The 19,018-nt window shown below is 43.1% G+C and overlaps 1 long non-coding RNA gene across 1 annotated transcript in view; it reads right to left on the bottom strand.

Annotated features, from left to right (window-relative positions):
• Nucleotides 1-843: 843 nt before the first annotated feature.
• Nucleotides 844-19,018, bottom strand: part of LOC112995739 (uncharacterized) — a 149,101-nt gene continuing 130,926 nt past the window's right edge. The window contains exons 4-5 of the long non-coding RNA XR_010385570.1: nucleotides 6,158-6,248; nucleotides 844-4,459 (exon numbers count right to left, since the gene is read on the bottom strand). This is a non-coding gene — a long non-coding RNA (uncharacterized LOC112995739). The remainder of the gene's footprint in view (nucleotides 4,460-6,157; nucleotides 6,249-19,018) is intronic.

The following is a 19,018-nucleotide window of genomic DNA, read 5'->3' on the forward strand; positions in this document are numbered from 1 at the left end:
TGTAACTCTCTGGATATTTTAGCATAGATCACAGAGGCCTTGGCCTTGCGTTCTGCAAACGGGCAGGAGCACGCACAGCAGTCATGAGCTCCCCGATGGCTTTCCAGGGGAGTACTTTGCCCAGGCAAAGTACTCTTGCTTTTGTAGGGTAAAAAAAAACCAAAACAAAACTCAACTATTTATGAATTGTTGATTCAAAACTTCACAGCAGTGCGATTGAAACTGCATTCTGAGGCAGCGGTATGATGGGTTCCTCAGGGGGAGGACTGTGAGAAAATTTTTGAAAGTTGGAGTGGGTGCTGGGAGAAGTCAGTGAGGTTTCCAGAGCTAGGAGTGGGAGAAGGGCAGCTGTGAGATGGGACGTACAATCACAGCTAGATACAAGCTCTAGAGAACAAGCGCCCTCTACTCCCAGAGCAAACTGCTCCGACACCCACATGTAGATGCCCCATGGAGCTATACCTATACCCGTTTTCCAGCTCACAGGGAACCAGCTGACAGGGTGCAATACTTCAGACAAGGTACATTCAGTTTTCACTTCTTTGTTTCATTATGTAAAGTATTCAGACAAAGAAAAAAACTCAAACCATATAAGACACATTGTCATAGTAAAAGCAGTCTTGGGTCAACACTTGAAAAGAAGTGTGGATTTGAACTGCAGACACATTTGAAAATAATGTAGCCTGCTCCTGGAACAGATGGGTCAGAAGCAGGGACCCAAAATTTACTCAGCACTCAGCATTTACTTGCTGTGATTTGGGAGGGGAGAGTTTATGAACTGTGTGCTTACTCATGCAGCTTCTATGCCTCTTTAAATTCAGGGAAATAACACACAGCATTGCATGGCATGAACTATTTTTTATCGAAGCTTTCTCAAAGCATCATGCAAAGCTGAATTAATTAATCCATACAAAATGTTTCTGAGGTAGCCCAGCCAGTGTTATTTTCCATATTTAACAAGAGAAGAAAGTAAAACCTTCTGACCCCCACCCAAAATGGTATTGAATTTCCATATAATAATTTCCATAATCTCACTGAGAGACAGCAAAGTCCTTAAGTCCTTAAGTACATGCCTAACTTTTGACATGTGCTTAAGTTATTGAGGCACCTCAGCAGCTTGTCCTAGAGCAAATCTTTACAGATCTTGCTCAGCATCGGAGGGCTCTGTCCTGCAGAAGAGGGGGCCCTGACGTGATGGTCCATTTTCATAGTACCTAGCACAGATTGGAAGGGTTAGCCCTGGGCTCCACGCCAAATTCCAAGTAGCCAGTTGGCTAGTCACTGGGCTATGGCACCAAACGCCCTTGCTGCTTCAGTTGGCTAACACAGTCTTTGCCTCCTGTCCCCCACGGTGCGGTGTGGCAGGGCACTAGTGAACGGCTCTGCGCTCCTCCCATGAGGTGACACTCTCAGTGGTGTATGCAGCCTCCTGTTAGCAAGAAGAGTTCCTAATCTGGTTCTAAAGAATGTAAAGCACTTTTGGATTCTTCTGGATGAATGACAAATAAATGACAACAGTAAAGTTATTAACTGGCTGACATAACTGGCTCATTCAGACTCCCAGCTCTGCTCAGTATCTGTATGACCTCACCTCTGCTTGGGAGACAAGTTTTTACTTATTGGTTGGCCAAATCTGAAAAGAAAAAAAAAAAAACATTTTTCTTGCAAGAGGAATGAGCAATGACAGCAGTCTGGGCAGGGCAGTCAACTGGCCAACTTTGTCAGTTCAGGAGGTGACTTCAGTCTGAATTAGCAGAGGGAATACCACCCAGAGACACGGCTGAGCAAACAAGACTGACCCAAGGGAAAGAGATTGCTATTCCCTCCTGAACCTTGCCTGGACGAGGGGACATAAATAGGACTGTATGAGATTTAAGTAAATGGGAATAGCTGGCTAAACAAAAAGCATACCTTCCATCAAGGGCAGGAGCAGTCTTCCAAGCAAAAGGCTTACTCAACACAGAATGGATTTCAGGAGAAGTGCGATGTAACAGAAAGCTGATCTTTTGCTAAATTCCCTGATTTATAGCTACAGCTGCACTATTGTGCTTACATTTTATATGGCATGGTGTTATATCATGAGGCCTAGGAGATCACCAAAACAAACTGTACACAAAGAGCAAATAAATGGCTAGGCCTCATGATAGCAGCCACTGAGGTTAAGATAACCGGTTACATGTGAAGAAAGGGTGGTTTTTTTCAACCCTGTGCCATGAGCGTACAGGTGACAACCTCACTGTCAGCGAAAACAGAGCGTTGCTGCAATTCCTTTGTCACACGTAGCAAGCGGGAGCTGCTCGCTGGCGGACACATGGGAAACCAATGTCTGGCACGACACACGTGTCCTGGCGCAGAGTCCCCTCGACACCTTGTGCCCTGCAGCTGCTCAGTGCGGGACAGGCTGAGGCTGCAGCAGAGCAAGAGGCAAGGTGGCAGGGATGCCTGCTGTGTCCACCTCATCGGCCTGCTCCCAAGCGAGTGACAAGGCCTGGCCAACCTACGCCAGCCCTCTCTTGTGATACCCCATGCGGTTCCTCAGAAAAGCTTGAGATTCATAATCCCACAGGTGGCTATCTGGGTTTGCCAGAGAAAAGACTTAAACCATGAGAACAACAACATTTCAGAAGGAATTAGGTACCTAAGCAGCTTTAGAAAGCTGGCACATACTCATTGCATGAGGAATTTTGTCATTTCAGTTTATTACTGCATTCTTTTGTAGTCAGCAACAAAACCCAGTTTAAAAATAGGAAGCGACTGCTGAGAGGCAAGAGGAACAGGATGAGTTTTCTGTTTGTTTTACACACAGGGAATTGGCAGTGGTTATCTCTGCTGACTGCAGCGCTAGTCGTCATTCCTGTATCCTCACTAGTCCTCTCCGAGCGTCGCATGGGGATGCGTCCCAGCATCCCCATACCACTGCCCTGCTGGGCCCCATTTGTTAGGTAAACGGCTAGGTATCAGTTGCAAGTGATGATTATTTTTCTAAGATGCAATGGCATTTTCAGGAGTTTGGTGAGAATCCTGACAGGAGAGTCTCCTTTTTCATTGTTACCTAATTTTGTAAATATTGATGGCTGCATTATTGTTACTGTTTTGCTAGTATAGCTGTAACACGTAAATGCCAAAAGCTGATTCATTTTCCCCATGCTACAAAACTCATTGCTCAACAGACAAGAAAAACAATCTTGTTTGGATAGATGCTGTGTCTCTCCTATACCTGTCCTTGCTTACAGAGGTAGTTTAAAGGACAGTCAGATAATTTGTTCCCCAAAGCTAATGCCTGGTTTCTAATGCTGATTTTAATATAGTACTGAACCTTCTCCAAATTCAATGATATTTCTTTTTAAATCAATTTCTCTATTTTAAAAAAAATTAAAGTACAGCACTATTTGCACTCCTCCAAGACTCTACAATGTGAACAAAACTTTCCTGTCGTTTTCTAAATGGCCTCCTGGATTTTTGCCTAGGATTAAGTGCATTGGAGGATGTTGGGCCATCTGCGCTGTGCTTTGCTATTATTTTGTTCTGAAAAGTAAATGGACAGAAGAAGACATAATGGTAGTTGCATCCACCCATAAAAGGGCACATGTTTAGCCAAAAGCCAATACCATTCAACTATTGGCATTATTTTATGAGATCTCCTTTCTCTGAAGAAAATACATAATGTGCATTAAAAGTTCATTTTTTGTTATGTGATTTCCCAGCCTTGTTTGGGTTTGGAAGATTTATAATGGAATGTTTAAAATCTAAAATGTGCTGACTGTCAAAGTCTGGATTTACTCTGGCTTGAGAGGACAGTTATTCTCTGGCCAGCCTCTGTGCTCTCTTAGAATAAGAATTGAACAACCTCTGAATGCATATGTGGCCCCATTGTAATAAATAGAACATTTCATTGTATCCAGGTTATTTTAGTCCAAAGAATTACTTGCTATGTGACCCTGCATCAAATTATAAGAAACTTATTAATTCTGGGAATTATTTTGTTTACCATTAATAGCAAACCACGAGGCAATGCCCAGCTTTTTAAGACAAATTGAAAATGCAGTCATGGCTTGGTAGAGTCCCAATACACGCCATAGAACAAGTCCTTCTAGGTTTTGGCACTGCACTCACCTCCACACACGTGAACACTTCCACCTCTGGTACCTGAGCATAAATGCAGATATATTACAAATCCCAGCTGAGCACAGCTGTGATGGGGTTTAGAGGAACCTGCATAATATCACTCCTTCACCATGCTACACAAGGCTTAGGCTGCACTGGGAAGTGTAGCTGCAGGGAATACTGTCTTCCTTTTGCCCCACACCTACAAACATTTCCACCCAGCAAGTCATTTGGGGCACAGAGTTCGACTTGAGTGAATTCTTCAGTGTCTTCCTTCTCCTTTGCAGATAGCTTTTGAAGTTCCCCTGGAGCTCCCCTTTATTCTGCGCACTGGTACTTTGCAGGGAGCTGGACGCTGTGAAGAATAAATAATTTTTGTAAGTCTTTAGCACTGTCTTCAACTTGGTAATGAATTTCTTTAAGTATGTTAAAAATGAAATAATGAAGTGAGGGGTTCTGACAGAGCTTCCTAAAAATGGAGAGCATCAAAACAAGAAGAACCAGATGATCCCAAATTCTGATCCCAATTTGTCTTCTTGTATCCTTGTCTTTCTTATGGGCATAGCTTTCCAGAAAAAGTGTTGTTCCAGCCTAAAGTTTTGTCACACTTTGCATCCCTCCAGTACAGAGTGTAAAAAAAGTTCACAGAGGAATCCAAAGAACAAACCAATCTTAGGGGGCAGAAAGATACTTACTTCATCTCTGCAAATCAGCCCTGAGCTGCCAGTGCTGCTGCTCTGTGGTTGGTCCTCCCTGGGGATCCCTTTCATGTTCGCAAAGTTGGTAAATTTCTGATAGTAGTGACAACTGCATTTCTTTGGACTTGTTTGATTTTGGACTATTACTGGTTGCTATTTAGTTTTGAGTTAGCAGCAGATTGTTTCTGTGGTTACACCATTGGCTTGCTGCAAATATGGTTTCTGCTGCTTGGGTATTTCTTGGGACACATGATATCAAGTGATCTCTTTCTGGCTGCGTACTGCACAGTGCGAGACTCTTACATTTCAGGCTCCAGTCAAGATGTTCCTGTCTCTTGACTTGTTCTGCCCTTGAGACAGAGTAATATGCCATGAGTGACAAAAGAGCAATATCAGGGACTCCTACTCTGCCCAGAAGTGACAGTATAGTGATGGCATCTTGTCTGTACCAGTAGTTCTTTCCCACATGTGTTGAGTCCTGCCATGTTCTCTATTTATGCCAAATATTCATGTCCTTTCCCTCACCACACTAACAAACCACAACACTCCTTTTCCATTAGACTTTCTTCAACTTTCTGTCTGTGCTCATTTTCATTTTATATTCTGCTAAGCAATTCTCATCTGCTGCTTACATTGCTCGGGGCCTCTCAGAGAGGACTGCTGTGGTTGCATAGGATCTGTTATCTCTTGGGTCTCCAGGAGGTGCAATCGCCAATGTTTTAATGCATTGATACCTTTCCTGTATTTTGACTTTCCAACTTATCAATAAGTCATATACCCCACTAACAAAAGGGTAAGCAGAATTCACAGTGGATTTAAAAAACTCAGGCTTTTTTGTATCTTTTTCTTCAAGAGGAAAATAAAATAAATAATGCATAATAATTAAATCATCCCAGGTAAAAAGTGTTCCTGCTCTGTCTCCCAGCGAAGCAAGGCAGAAATACCAGCTTTGCCTGACAACATGACTACATTCCCTACCTGATGGAGACTGAACTATGACAACAGCCAGCAGGTTTCTACCAGGCTGTATTGCTGTCACTGAGAATGCAGCATTTTTCAGAGGCTGGTAGCAATTACACATTGGGATACTGTCGTGGCCCGAAAGGAGTTGTTTAGGATGACCTCTCTCCCCTTGGGATGATGCCCTTGGACTGAATTAAGGTGAAACGACACCAGCCAACCAGTTTTATGATTTATTAACACAAAGATAAGGCATGTGGTCAAATATGATAATTCAATGGCGGTTACTTCAACTAGCTAGACAAGTCCCATGCCACACATTTCGAACAGATCTTACCAACATTCAACAAAAGAGAGAGAAAGAGAGAGAAAAAGAGAGAAAAAGATATCACCACCCGTGGATCCAGCGGTGTCCCGTTGGTCCTCTTCCTTTGGGAGTCTCGGCGGTGGGGGCTCCCGTCTGGTGGTGGGTGGGTCCTCTTCACCCTGGGTGTAAGTTTTAGCAATGCGCGTGCAGTAATTACAACTCGAGCAGGGTCCGACCCTAGGTTCCCACTGAAAAGTTCGGAGCCAAATCAAGGCAATGGCACGCGTGCAGTGGTTACAGCTCGAGTTGGGTGCCTCCAAAGAGGGACCCCGAACAAAGAGATCCCTGGGCAATTATAGCTTTTTCAAATTAAGTTTCCCACCCCTCACATAGCAGTTCAGACCAATAGTAATATTTAGGTCTGGGGTCTCCTGCTCCTTATTGTGTCTCATCACTGTCCCTAGGTAGGCCGTTTACTATTGTGGTTTCTGCTGACAGGTGTGTCTTCCTTCCTCGGGTCCCACCCTTGTCTCTCCAGGTCTGACAAAGAGGTGGTAACTCCAGCAATTAGCACTGTTTCAGCAGTGCACAGGAATGCAAACTGCTGGTGACTCCCTTATCATTCCCGCCTGCACCAGCTCTGGGGCCCTTTCTCACTGAACTGGGGAGTGCGGCCTAAGGCTTCAGCAAATTTAGCTGCTCATGCTAAGCAAGTTTTATAGAAGTTGTGCTAAACAGCAATAATTTACAGTCCAGGTCCCAGAGTCTCTGCCCGATCGCGGTCTGGTTCAGCGCAGGCTCGGTGTGTCCTGGGTGGTCACAGGGAGACCATTTCGGGGGTCGCAGCAGCCCAGTCCTGTTTCTGCCGAGGACGGATGGCTTGTTCGGGGTTATGGTTCGCTTGCACCTTATGTACCAAGAAATGTTTAAGGCAAAAGTTCACTCATCTGTCCACCACAGATACCCCAATCAGACTGGAATTGTTTTCAAGTTCTCCAGACCTATAAGGCAAAGCTGTTCTACATGGAAGAGACTGAATAACTAGCTGAACAGCTTTGAGGCCTCCTGTCTGAGTGCAGTTCACCTCCCCTGAGATGAGGCCATTTGGAAGTTAAATGTCTGGTCTATGGTAACTGTTTAGGCCTACTCTGTAGCAGACAGAAACCTCTGAAAATAGGCAATTGAAAATGGCCAATTTGAAAATGGCCAAAATCTGGGGACATGAATCCTACTGCTGAGCCCTTGCACTTTTTTCCCCGTCCCCTAAAGTGTTTTCCAAGTTTGTCTGGCTCCATCTCTATAGTTTTCTTCTTCCTCTACTTTGCTCTTTCTCATTTGTGTTCCTCTTGACACTTTCTGTTCCTCTTTCTTTACACAGTGGCCTTGTGTCCCTTCTCCCATAGGCTGTCACTTTGTCTTGCCATGTCCTTTGCTGTCAGACAAATATTACATACCTGCTCCAGGCAGGTTCCGCTGAAGCTGCAATGCAGCTCATCTTCTCTGTACATATTTTTACAATCTCCTTACTATAGAAATAGCCACTGGCTCTTCAAAGAGAAATATCACATGATATAAGCTCTGGGTATAGTAGGAAAAGTTGAGTAACATGGCCAGGACATTATGAGTTCTGTAATACTGCTGACTTTACTGCCTCAAAGAGACAAACACTGTTAGTGAGCTTCCTATGCCAGGGCTCAGAAGAAACTCAAAGACACCCAAAAATCTTGTTAAATGAAGGGAATATAAAATTAACTGCAAAGAATGGAAGGGAAAGTACCTAAAACCTGTCGCTTTGCACCTCAAGGCGAGGGCAGCAGGAGAGGCAAAACTGAGAAATGAGAATGCAATATGCATTATTTCTTTCTTTCTGATGCAGGCATTATACAAACTATTGATGCATGAACATTTTCACACGACAGACAATGCTGGAGCCTCATGTGGAATCACAGTGCAAGTTACAGGAGTGCGAACTGAGGATTCAGCTATCCTCTTTGAACTGCCTGCTCCAAGGGGTGTTTCGTACATCCTCCTCCCCTGGACTGCTTAAGAACATTGAAAAGCTGCCCTGACACATACACACTTGTAACAAGCCAGGAAGTTAGTTCAGGATTTCTGTAATGGTGGAATATCCTAATCACACCCTCAGCTCAGCTCAGCTGCATGGTCCCAGGGTAAGTGTGCATCATCCGGGTGTATGCACAGACTCCTCACCATTGCTTGTAGTCTTTGAAAAGAAGGCAACACCTCTGGATGAATGCAACAAAGGTTACAACCGAGATATCAGTCCCACTGTGTTCTCTGCTGTTACAGTGCAAAGTAACACAAATGTCACATTTTAGGGAGCATTTCCATTAGTAAGTCAAAGAGCTGAGGTGTTCAGTGCTACGTAAAGACTCATCCCTATGCACTGCCCCTTTGTGGCAAGTAACCCCAAGGAAGGAGGCGCAAGCCCGTGGGAAGCACACTTAGTGTGCCATGCAGAAATCAGACCCAGCCAAATTCCCTCATGCACACTGGAGTCCCCGACACCAGCGGCATCCCAGAAGGAGTGGGGGCTAATAGTGTAGCCAGCTCTCATGTCTTTATCATGAATCTTGTAACAGTCAATGTTTATTGTAAAGTTCCTGGAGTCATAGTTTCATAGACTTAGCAATAACATTTTCCTGGGAGCTGATGCTTAGTGGATTAGCCACCATTTCCCTGAATCCATTTCAGTGTTGTATATTTCCTGCAATTTTCTTTGTTCTTCAAAGAACAATTCTGCCTTTTGTCATATTAAAACACATTTTGTTCCAAGGGGCCCACTTTGCCAATCAGTCCACCTAGTCTGCACACGTGATCTGTTCCTTTCACTATTTACTGCAACACCCATGTTTATGGCATCAGCAGTTTCAGTTGTGGTCACATTTGTTCCTTCAGACTCTGGCTAAAGGTACTGAATAGCTTTGGCCCATGTACTATCCCCAGAAGTTTGCCCACAGAATTCCTCTGTTGGGTGAGAATGCTACATCTACAACCACTCTTTAATATCCAGTAGTTCACCTATCTAATACAGACTAAAGCCATTTGACCTACTATGTATTTATATGGGTTTTTTTTGCCAATGTGTCATGCAGGAGTCTACAAGTGTTTGTTTCTGGGCATGGAAGCGAGCCAGCACAGCAGCACAGCTCTTTCAACCAGCACTGGCTCGTATCTGGTTGGGCCAGACAGGGTAGAAAGATAATATCATTATTTGCATCCACAACAGAAACAGACAGTCAGTTACCATTATAAGATTCCAGTCTCATCAAAAAATGATTACTGTTATGGGAAAGGGAGGTCTAACAACCTTGTTAGCTTGTTGACTGGCATCAATTACCCTGCCCTCCTTTTCTGGTTATTTCCCACATCTGCTTTTTGGTGTCTGGCCTGTGTCTGTGTGTGATTATGTGGGAACCGTAGCTTATACTTAAGATAAAATAAATATTTAGTCCTTGTAGTTTCAGGGAAAAAGCTAAAACCCAAAAGACTAATTAAAAATCCCAAAGTTTATAACTTGGTATAATCTCATGGTTTTTAAGCTGCTTTTGTGAATTTCTGGAACCTGCTTCCGTAGAGGACCGAGAAAATGTGCCTGGGGCTGAACACTGGGAATAGCCAGCAGCTGCCTTTTGCTGCAGCAAGGCAGTTTGGGGAAACTCTCCAGGCTGTCATGAGCATTGGCTGAGGTGCCTAAGAAGGGCAAACCTGAGGGAATAGCTGAGTATATATATTTCAGATCTGGGTGTAGGCACAGTTTGCAGAACAGGATATAGTCATACAGTATTGCGAGAGAGAGAAGGGACTGCAACAGCACAGTCCTTCTGCCTCCGCACCCCATCACCACGTGCAGCACAAACCAGAAGCGACAAGCCATTTAGCCTCTCCTGCAAAATCCATACTTGCCGCTATCTGCTAGTTAACTATGCACAAGCTGTGTTTAAATCCCTGGTTTAGTTAATAAAAATGGCCTTTCTACTGATTAATGATAGGAGGGAATATGCAGTAAACTAAGTCAACTGAAAGTCCGTGCCAGTGCCAGAGGACTAGTGGCAATCTTTCTTGCAGTGGTGACTAAGAGGTGAGTAGGAGCCAGGTACTAGTAGTAGTTGGGACGGTGTCTACATGTAGTGCTTCTTTCAATTCTTTGCAGATTGCTCACACCCTAGAGAGTCACTGTACACCTCCATCAAAAGCCGAGTTAGCAGGATTGAAAATATCTGACACTGATCCTCACTGTGTGAAAATATTAGCTCCTCAGGTTAAATCATCAGCTCCAGGGAGTGAAATTCCTAACACCTCATATGCCATTACTGTACATGAAATATCTGAAAAAGAAAAAAGCATCAAGGAGAGGGGAAACTGCTTTCTCTGGGAAGGCTTTCAACTTGTGGGAGTGAAGCACAAGGCAGAATTCACAGGAAACTTGGTTGCTGGAATCTCCTATTGAATTTAAGCAGTTGGCAGTTCCTGTTTAAACAGATTTTATAGTCTCTAAGTAGCCGCAGTGGCAAGTTAATCTTTACCTAAAACCCTGAGCAAGGCTGGAGTTCTCCTGTGCTATCTATGGTACTTACACAGGATAGGACCAATATACTCCAAAGACAAACAGATGAGAGGAGAAAAGGTAAAAGAGAAAGAGTACATGTTTTGCCAAGGGTTACTGAGCCATAGCCCAACCAGGTGTAGACCTCACTGCATCTAATGTCCAGTCCTGTCTCTGCTCCCCATTAACTTGGCTAATCCTTTTAGCATGCCGCTTTCTCCTTGAAAGAGAGCACAACTCCTTTAGTTATCCACAAAAGAGCTGGAAATATACATATATACATACATACATACATATATAAAATCTATTAGGTATGTCATTTAGAAAGGCTAGTTTGAGTGCCCTTTTGGAAAGCTCAGGTACCTCCAGAAGGCTATCTTGCTGTCATTTTTTCAGGTATTTTTCCTAGGAATGATTAGAAAGCTGTTCATAAGCAACGATGGCAGAAAATGGCAGGAGTTTTCAGAAGCTGGATGAAGCAACCAGGGTAGAAACATCTGCCATTGAGAGAATTCTACAGAAAAAGCCCTTTCTCCATCTGAATTGCTTTTACAGGCAAACCTACAGATTTTTAAGACTAGCTCAGACTGATCGATTCTAACATGGGTCCAATCCAAAACAAGGATCTGAGAAATAGTGATGCAAACATCTTTGCAACTAAAAACCTATACAGCTACAAAATTGTGGCTTCATCTGAATAGGATCACAGAGACAGGGCATTTATTTCTCTTTCAAAATGCCACTCCATTGTCCATTCTTAATTGGCTTTCTTCAGGACAGGATATTGCTATATGTTGTCTTTTTTGTATCTTAAAACAAGAAGCAAAAAACTTAATCTCTACTTGCTATTCTCCTTTCACATCAATGAGATCTAAAAAATGCCTCACATTTTTTAAAGCTGTAAAGTTAAAAAACAAAATAAAATTAATTGAAGTGAAACCTTTATGAAGTCAATTACTGTATGTGAAATTTCCTGTTGAGACCTTGCACTTACAAATGGAAAAAAGAGTTAGCTCTGGTTCCTGTCAAAAGAACAAAACTTTCAAGCTATATCTTATTCATCTAACTCTCCAGCTGTTCTGGGTTGCAGAATAATAGCTAAGTGCTGTAAATGAAGTAGGGAAAATTGCATCTGTGGCCTCATGCAATACTTTTAGAGAAATGCAAACACAAAGGGAAGAAATATCGGAAGCCTGCACAGGAAATGTTAGCTTAAAATAGTATTCAGCTTCTTCTTTGCTTGCAGATTTTGGATATAGCTGTATTTCCTATACTCCCCTATGCAAGAAGCCAAGCATTTGCAAACCACACAAGCCCCATCAGCGGGACACCACGGTAGGATTGGGTATATACAAGATTGCCATGTTGATGTCAAGAGAAATGAAGGATACATCTCTTCTTTATCTCCAGAGGAAAAAATAAACTAATAGTCATTACTAGATGGCCACAAAAAATAGTTCTTTCCATTCTGTCAGCAGAAGCAAAGTAGACCAGTCCAACATCACTGGCTAGTTTTGCTCCAAATGTGCCACATACCGCCATTCATATCGGCTCCTGAGCAGCCCACTCAGCAACATCACACTTTGAGGGTGTTTAAACCCTCAGGAAACATCAATAGCTATTTGCTCAACGTTGTTAGTTACCCAAGTTGCTGTATTCTGGTTTTCATGAAATTCAGTTCCTTTATTACTGTTTATGGTGTTCCTGTTTTTCTACTATTTAAATAAACCTTTTAAAGAAAATAATTAAGTGAAAAAAACAAGTTTTCTTTCAAGTTTTCTAACTCTGCTTGATCTGAGCTGGATTAGCTCTAAGCATCCTTTGCTCATGTTCTGGGTAGTACTATCTACTTGTTTTTTGCACAGAAAAGACAGTTTCTTGCATACTCTAGGTCAGTCCTGAACTTCAAGAGTTTTTATAATATTCCGTCACCATAGATGTACTTCCTGCCCTTTCAGCTTGTTGTAATCGGTCTTACCATGCAAATCCAACGTGACTAAGTTCATCCAGACATGTTCAGGGATTGAATGGTACTTTAATGCATATCATTGGTCCTGCAATTCCTAACAGGAATGTCAAGAGCTTTACAATGCAGGCTGCGTATCAGCATCCGTGCCCAGCGGGGGAAAGCAGATACAGGAATAATCCAACAATGGAAACTAGTGTAGGGGCCAGGAACCATCCTGAATGTCCTCTGAATGCCAGTCCAGTGCACTCTGTATGGTACTGGACACCTCTTAACACTGAACTGGCCCTAATAAAATCAGTGGCCCTAAAGCAGTGATGCTCTACCACTGCCATGGGAAAACGAACTTGCGTTTTATTACACACAAGGTAATTAATAACGAAGATGGCTAAGGAAATCACTCAGAAGTTAACAGAAGGCAGTCTGTCTGCTGAATATACATTATGAGAGTGTTTAAGTGCATGGTTCCCACTCCATCCTTGTGTCCATTCACTGCACAGGAAGGACCATGCTCGCTGTATGAATGGCTACGTTATTTTCTCACTGTTTTCAGCGTGTGGCCCTGTGATACAAAGGTATCCACAGTGCAGTATCCAACTGCTGTTCTGAAGACAAGATCATTCATTTCCTTACGGATCTTCCTGTGCTGCTCACAACTTCAGTATCTTCTTGATGCACAAGTATTAATTAATTTACCTTCACCACATTTATCTTTTTCATGGTTGGGTAACTGAGGCCCAGTTACCCAAGCTGCGATCTGTGACACACAGCGTTACGACAGTTCAAAGAGCAGTCCCCATTGCCTTCAGCTGCCTCTGTGTATACCCTGGCCTCCTGCAAATCAGACCCAGATGTATCAGGAAACAGACACTCAAGAGAGTTACCACCTGTTTTAAACAGTCTGCCTAGCAACACAACAAAATGCTGCGGCACACGCAGGGACTGAATCCAGTTCTCCAGGACAATATTTAAATTACCCTTACCATGAGGCCGTCTTTCCTCTCCCGCACTCCTTCGTCCTGCCCGTTGCAAACCATCAGGAGGACATCTGGTGGGTCTCCTGGGATGTGGGACCTAGTCCTTTTGTCTCAGTCTCCCAGGATGGTCCTTTGGCCACTTGGTCTTTTGAGAGATTAAGGGTGCCACAGGAGGTCCTTTCCTTCTTTCACCCCTGGCACTGCCTTTCCCTTCATGCTTGATCTTTCAATAGAGAAATCCTCCAAATTCATCAGGACGTCCAGCTCTGTGCCCCTTTCCCTAAACCTCCTGACAGGGAGGGCCTTTATTTCTGCACAGTTGTACCCCTGACCCTAAAGCAGAGTAGCAGTAAACACAGTCTTTCCAAAATCCTTCCCATGGCGGCAGTCTTAATTAGCGTTACTCAAACACTATCCATCTTCTGCACTGAGGGAGGGGCTATATTGGAAAACAATAAATGATCATGTGCTGAGAAACTATAATAATGCATGTACACAAGGGGGGCTAATGAATGCCATTTCTTGGCATTTGAATGTTTGACTTTATGGTGTAATGCATGTGTGAGGAAAGAAATATAAGCACAGACACTACCATAAATTCACAATGTAGGTTTGTAGTGGAAACAGATTTTCCCCCAGCTTTTTGCTCTAACCATTTTACTCTGAGACCATCCTTTTATTGTTTGCATTCAGTCTAGAAACAATGCTCTTGGGGAAGTCTTGTTCTTTCCAGAAGAATACAGTTGCTGACTGTGATTTAATACTGAGTTTTTAAAACAGGCTTGAACAGTTGTCCTACAAAAATACCTTTCTTGTGTGTTTTGGATTCCTGTGTGCTTCTGTCTGTCGCCTTTTATATAAAATGTGCAAAACTTTCAAACATGATGTGGAGAGCTCAGCTGCAGCCTCTGCAGACATCTCTGCAGAGATCAGACTGACCCGGAGACAATGTTCTGATTAGTTTGATTGCCTAGAGGCCTCCATCAGCCTAAAGTGAACAGGCCACAGCAGGGTTTTTTTCTTTCCTCTCTAAATAGCAGTTTGAACTTGACAGAACCAAAATAATTGGGCTGGAAGTAACTATTAGCAAAGAAGCATCATTTTAGTTTGGAAATGCAAAATTTAAAAAGTCAAGTTCATAAAATGGTATTCAATGCATCTATTGGAAAAGATACTAACATCTCCCCTTTTCAAGCAAAATTTATCCTCAAAAAGCTATAACATGCCTTCTGACCAAATAAGTGTTCTTATTTTTGTGGCTGTACCACAGGAACTGGGGGCTGTACTCTATTTTGCAAACTGAGAACAAAATCTGGTTCCTTGTTTTTACAAGTATATTAACAAGTGAGTTGAAATGTCATGAAGAGATTTAAGTTTTAACACACTAAAATCTTCTCTGCCTTTGATGACCAGGATATAAAAGGATTATCAGACCATGTATGCATTGGCAGCTCTTGGAATTTTTACATGAGTCCCATTATATTTCAAGATTTTTTTCTTAAAGTCCCTAATGCCAGATCATGTAATTAGATAATGATCACAGCTTTTATTACAAAGAAACAAGAAGTTTCTCGCTTCTTGCTGTGGAGGAAAAAAAGACAGAAAACAATCCCTAATTTCTTTTAATGATATCCACAAGACAAGTGAAAAAATCCATAGCTTTCAATTTTCTTTTTAGGACAATCTACTGATGTATTGAAAACTGGCTCCTGATTTTAGACTAACTATGGTTAGCAGTTCTGCCATCCATTTATGTGACAAACACAGAAAAACAGCAGAAAAACATGGAGAAAATGTTCACCTTCCCCCAGGCAGTGCCCTGAGAGCTGCAGGTCGTGTCAAAGTGTCTTGTGCTCAGAGGCCTGGCAAAGGCAAGACCTTTGAGCTACTGGCTTGATTTCGTGATGGCGTCCCCTCCTCAGCCAGCGAGGCACGCTTGTCCGGGGAAGAGCTGCAGCCACGGGTGAGGCAGAGCGCTCCCCGTCCCGCCCTCCTCCCTCCTCCTGCCCAGTGGTCTGGTACATGAGGAAGCACAAATTATGTGCAGCGTTTCTTGCAGACTAAAAAGGCTGAGGACCACTACATTAAAGATGTTCAGGCTGTCGTTCACTCATCTGATACATACAATTCCCTAGGTTGTGTTCATGCCTGGGGCCAGGAAACACGGCTTGGTTTCCTACTACCCTCTGTTTACCAGAGGAAGAAACAAGCTCTGCAGTATGCACCTTCCATCTGGCTTCTCCTTTGTCCTTCCCAGGGGCATTCATAAAAACCAGCAGCATTATGATGGCCTTTTGGGGAATAATTCTCACCTTTAACTCTTTCACTGGCAGGTTGATTTTGAATGAGCCATCCTAACTCCGCCAGGTCAAAATCCTCATCCCTGCACACATTCCTGGGCTTGCTCACATTAACGGAGTTCAGAAAGGTTATGCTGAGAGTTTTGTGCCATTGCCAATACATGTGTACGATCTACATAGCAACAACCTGCAAAACACATTTGCACCATTTAGCTGTATTACGTGAACAGGGCAAGCAGGATTCAGGTCCTGCGTGCTGTTTGTGTATTGCTCTGCTCATCGTTTCTGAGATCTGTAGCACCAAAGAGTATGATACCAGGAGTCTGTAATTTTCAAACTTCAACAAAGTATTTCCTTAGATTGGTGACCAAACTAATTTTTATGACATGTCATTTCAGTAAGGACATTGCTTTATTTCACAGAAGGGTTTCCCATAGATAATGGTTGTTAGTTGGCTGAGTTGGAATCTGACAGGATTAAGGAAATCTGAACTGACAGCTGGTTTTGTGCAAGGAAGCATAATGTGGCTGTTGTTACAAGAGGCAATGTGGGATGTTTGTGCACAAATGCATGACAAGAGGGCTTGCTCTTAGCTGTATATGTAAGTGCAGCTTAGCAGTTAAAGCAGCGCATCAGGACTGAATGCCTCACAGAGTAAACTTCATGTGACTTTTTGTCATGCACAGTTTACAATTATAAATATGGTTATGTTTTTACTTTCAGAGCAGTTGTCAGGCACAGATGTTTGAATTCCAGTCAAAATAGAAAGGAGCCATATTGCAGATCACCTTCTTAAAGAGAAGCCAAAACAGCTCACTATTTATGAGTGAGGATGTATAGCTAGAGGAACAGATTACCTCTCCAGATAACAACTAGACTTATAGGTGTTCATGACTGAAACAGAAAAGTGGTGTGTCCTGTCAGAAACAGTACCTTGGATGCTCAGGCTTCATACCTCAGCTCCTCGGTTTTATTTTCTGCAGTAAATTGATCGGCAATTTATGCAAGCTAAACAGTTGCTTTTAAAAACAAATGCAATTTCAATGGAACTGCTCAGCTCAGTACTCAGAGGCATCACTGTCACTTCTGCTGAAGGCAGCAGGCACGAAGATATCTACTGGAACTGAAGGTACCCAGCTGTAAGCACAAAATATTTCTCAAGGTATTTTGATCAGGAGAGGTTTTTCCGTGTAGATTGAGTTCATAACAGAAAACCTTAGAGGCAGCTTTGTTTCAGCTCTCTGTAAAACCACAGGCTCCACTACAGGCACATTTTGCACAGGTTTTACACTACTGATGAATACCCCGAAGTAACATTTGACTTACATCAATGCCAGCGAGGACAGAGTCGAGCCCAGGATTTACACAGTGCTCAGCACAATGCTAACAATGTTTTGGTGACACTGATAGGATAGAGGTATAAATGTACGCCCATGAGATTGACACTTGTCAGTACTGGCTAAAATAAAAACTGGAAAAGGGTTAGGAAGAGATGAAAGCAGAGGGACGGGATAAAGGCACAATGGTGAGACACACTGAAAGCATACGAGCTGGTAACAGGCATGAAAGCTGGTGCTGCAGGGCAGGGTGGAGGGCAGAGATGGCATCCGGGCTTCCTTTGCTGGCCTGCGAATGCTTCCAAGTGGCACCTTGCCCCAGCTCTGCAACATGGAGGAGGAGGCAGAAGCGTGGGCCTCCACCTTGCCCTGGAAGTGAAGCGGTTCCTGAGCACGGAGCACAAGGTCCAGCACGCCGGGCTTGTGAGAAGGGAGGACAGAGGGCTGGTGGCATGAAATATCAGAGTGCCATTGCCATGCAAGTGAGAGAGAAGAACCAGCTGTACTTCTATGCAGAAAGAACCCAAGGTCAGATTTGCCCATGGAGTTACTGTACCAGGAGGGTTAGTGGGAGGGCGTTCGCCCTCGGCCGTCCTGGGGAAGTGATTTCATTCCGGGAGGGGAATATGGGCGGGGAATGCAACCCTGTCCTGCAGCCCCTAAAGCAAAGGGGATTCTGAGCCCCTGGGGCCATGCTCTTTTCCAAGGTCCTTTTTGTAGAGGCTTGAGATATCTTGGCTGTGAGGTTTGATTTTACACTGCATTTTGGTATAGAAAATATTTCTAATGATTTTCTAATAATTCTAATTATTTTATTCTAGCTAACATAAACTTAGGAGTAAAGAACATTGGAATAAACACAGAAAATAAGTCTAAAGACCTAAGAGGCAAAGCAACTTGATATAAACCTTTCAGTAACATGCAGGCCCCCGAGAGTCGTATTTTATTCCTTAGCAGTTTATAGATCCCTTATTTAGAATACAATATACTTGTTGTTTTGAGCTTGCTGGAAAACAAGTTCTGGTCTTTTCCTGTTGAAATATTCCCATCCAAATTGCTACAGTTCTATGCAAAAACAACCTGTTCACTCCCGTAAAGTTGTTAGCATTTGACCACAATCAATCCAGTTGTTTTACACATAAGAAAAGAAATAGTTTCTCTTGTTTTTCTTACTAATTTCAATAGCAAAACGTGCACAGATTAATAATACATATAACTTTGAATGCAAAAAGTGTGCTACAGATTTATTTAAATAATATAACTGCTGAAGAAGTGTAACTAGACTTGTTATTTTCAAAACAAAATCTTATTGGGATTTTCACAACTAAGCCTTTGTAAAATATTTTTGCACACAGGTCATTGAAAATGATAGAGCTGCTTCTTGCTTCCTAAGGAAGTTCAGAAACCCTCCAGACTTGCCATAAGGGCAAACAAGTGCCAGGAATCCATACAGCGGTTGGAAGGAACCATCATCTAGTTTCATCTCCTGAATAAACAAGCTGTGGGAGGGCAGGGATACAGTCTTAGGCAGAGCAGCATGGGCCTGGCTGAATGTATTTTAATTAGAAAATGCCAGGTCACTGAAACAGGTTAATTCCATGTGTTTTCTTGTTCCTCGCTCACTGTGATCACCTGCAGGGCTCTCACCCAGCCTTCAGCTGGCGCCTGGGGAGCCGCCAGGCGCTCGCCGCGCATCACCTCCAGAGCTGCTCGCAGACTGAGCAAAGTTAATGATGTGCCCTATCCGCTCTTAACATTTTGAAGACTGCCTGCTCCTGTGCTATATCCCTTGATATGCTGTT

Source organism: Dromaius novaehollandiae, chromosome W, assembly GCF_036370855.1.
Source record: "Dromaius novaehollandiae isolate bDroNov1 chromosome W, bDroNov1.hap1, whole genome shotgun sequence".
Taxonomy (NCBI): Eukaryota; Metazoa; Chordata; class Aves; order Casuariiformes; family Dromaiidae; genus Dromaius; species Dromaius novaehollandiae.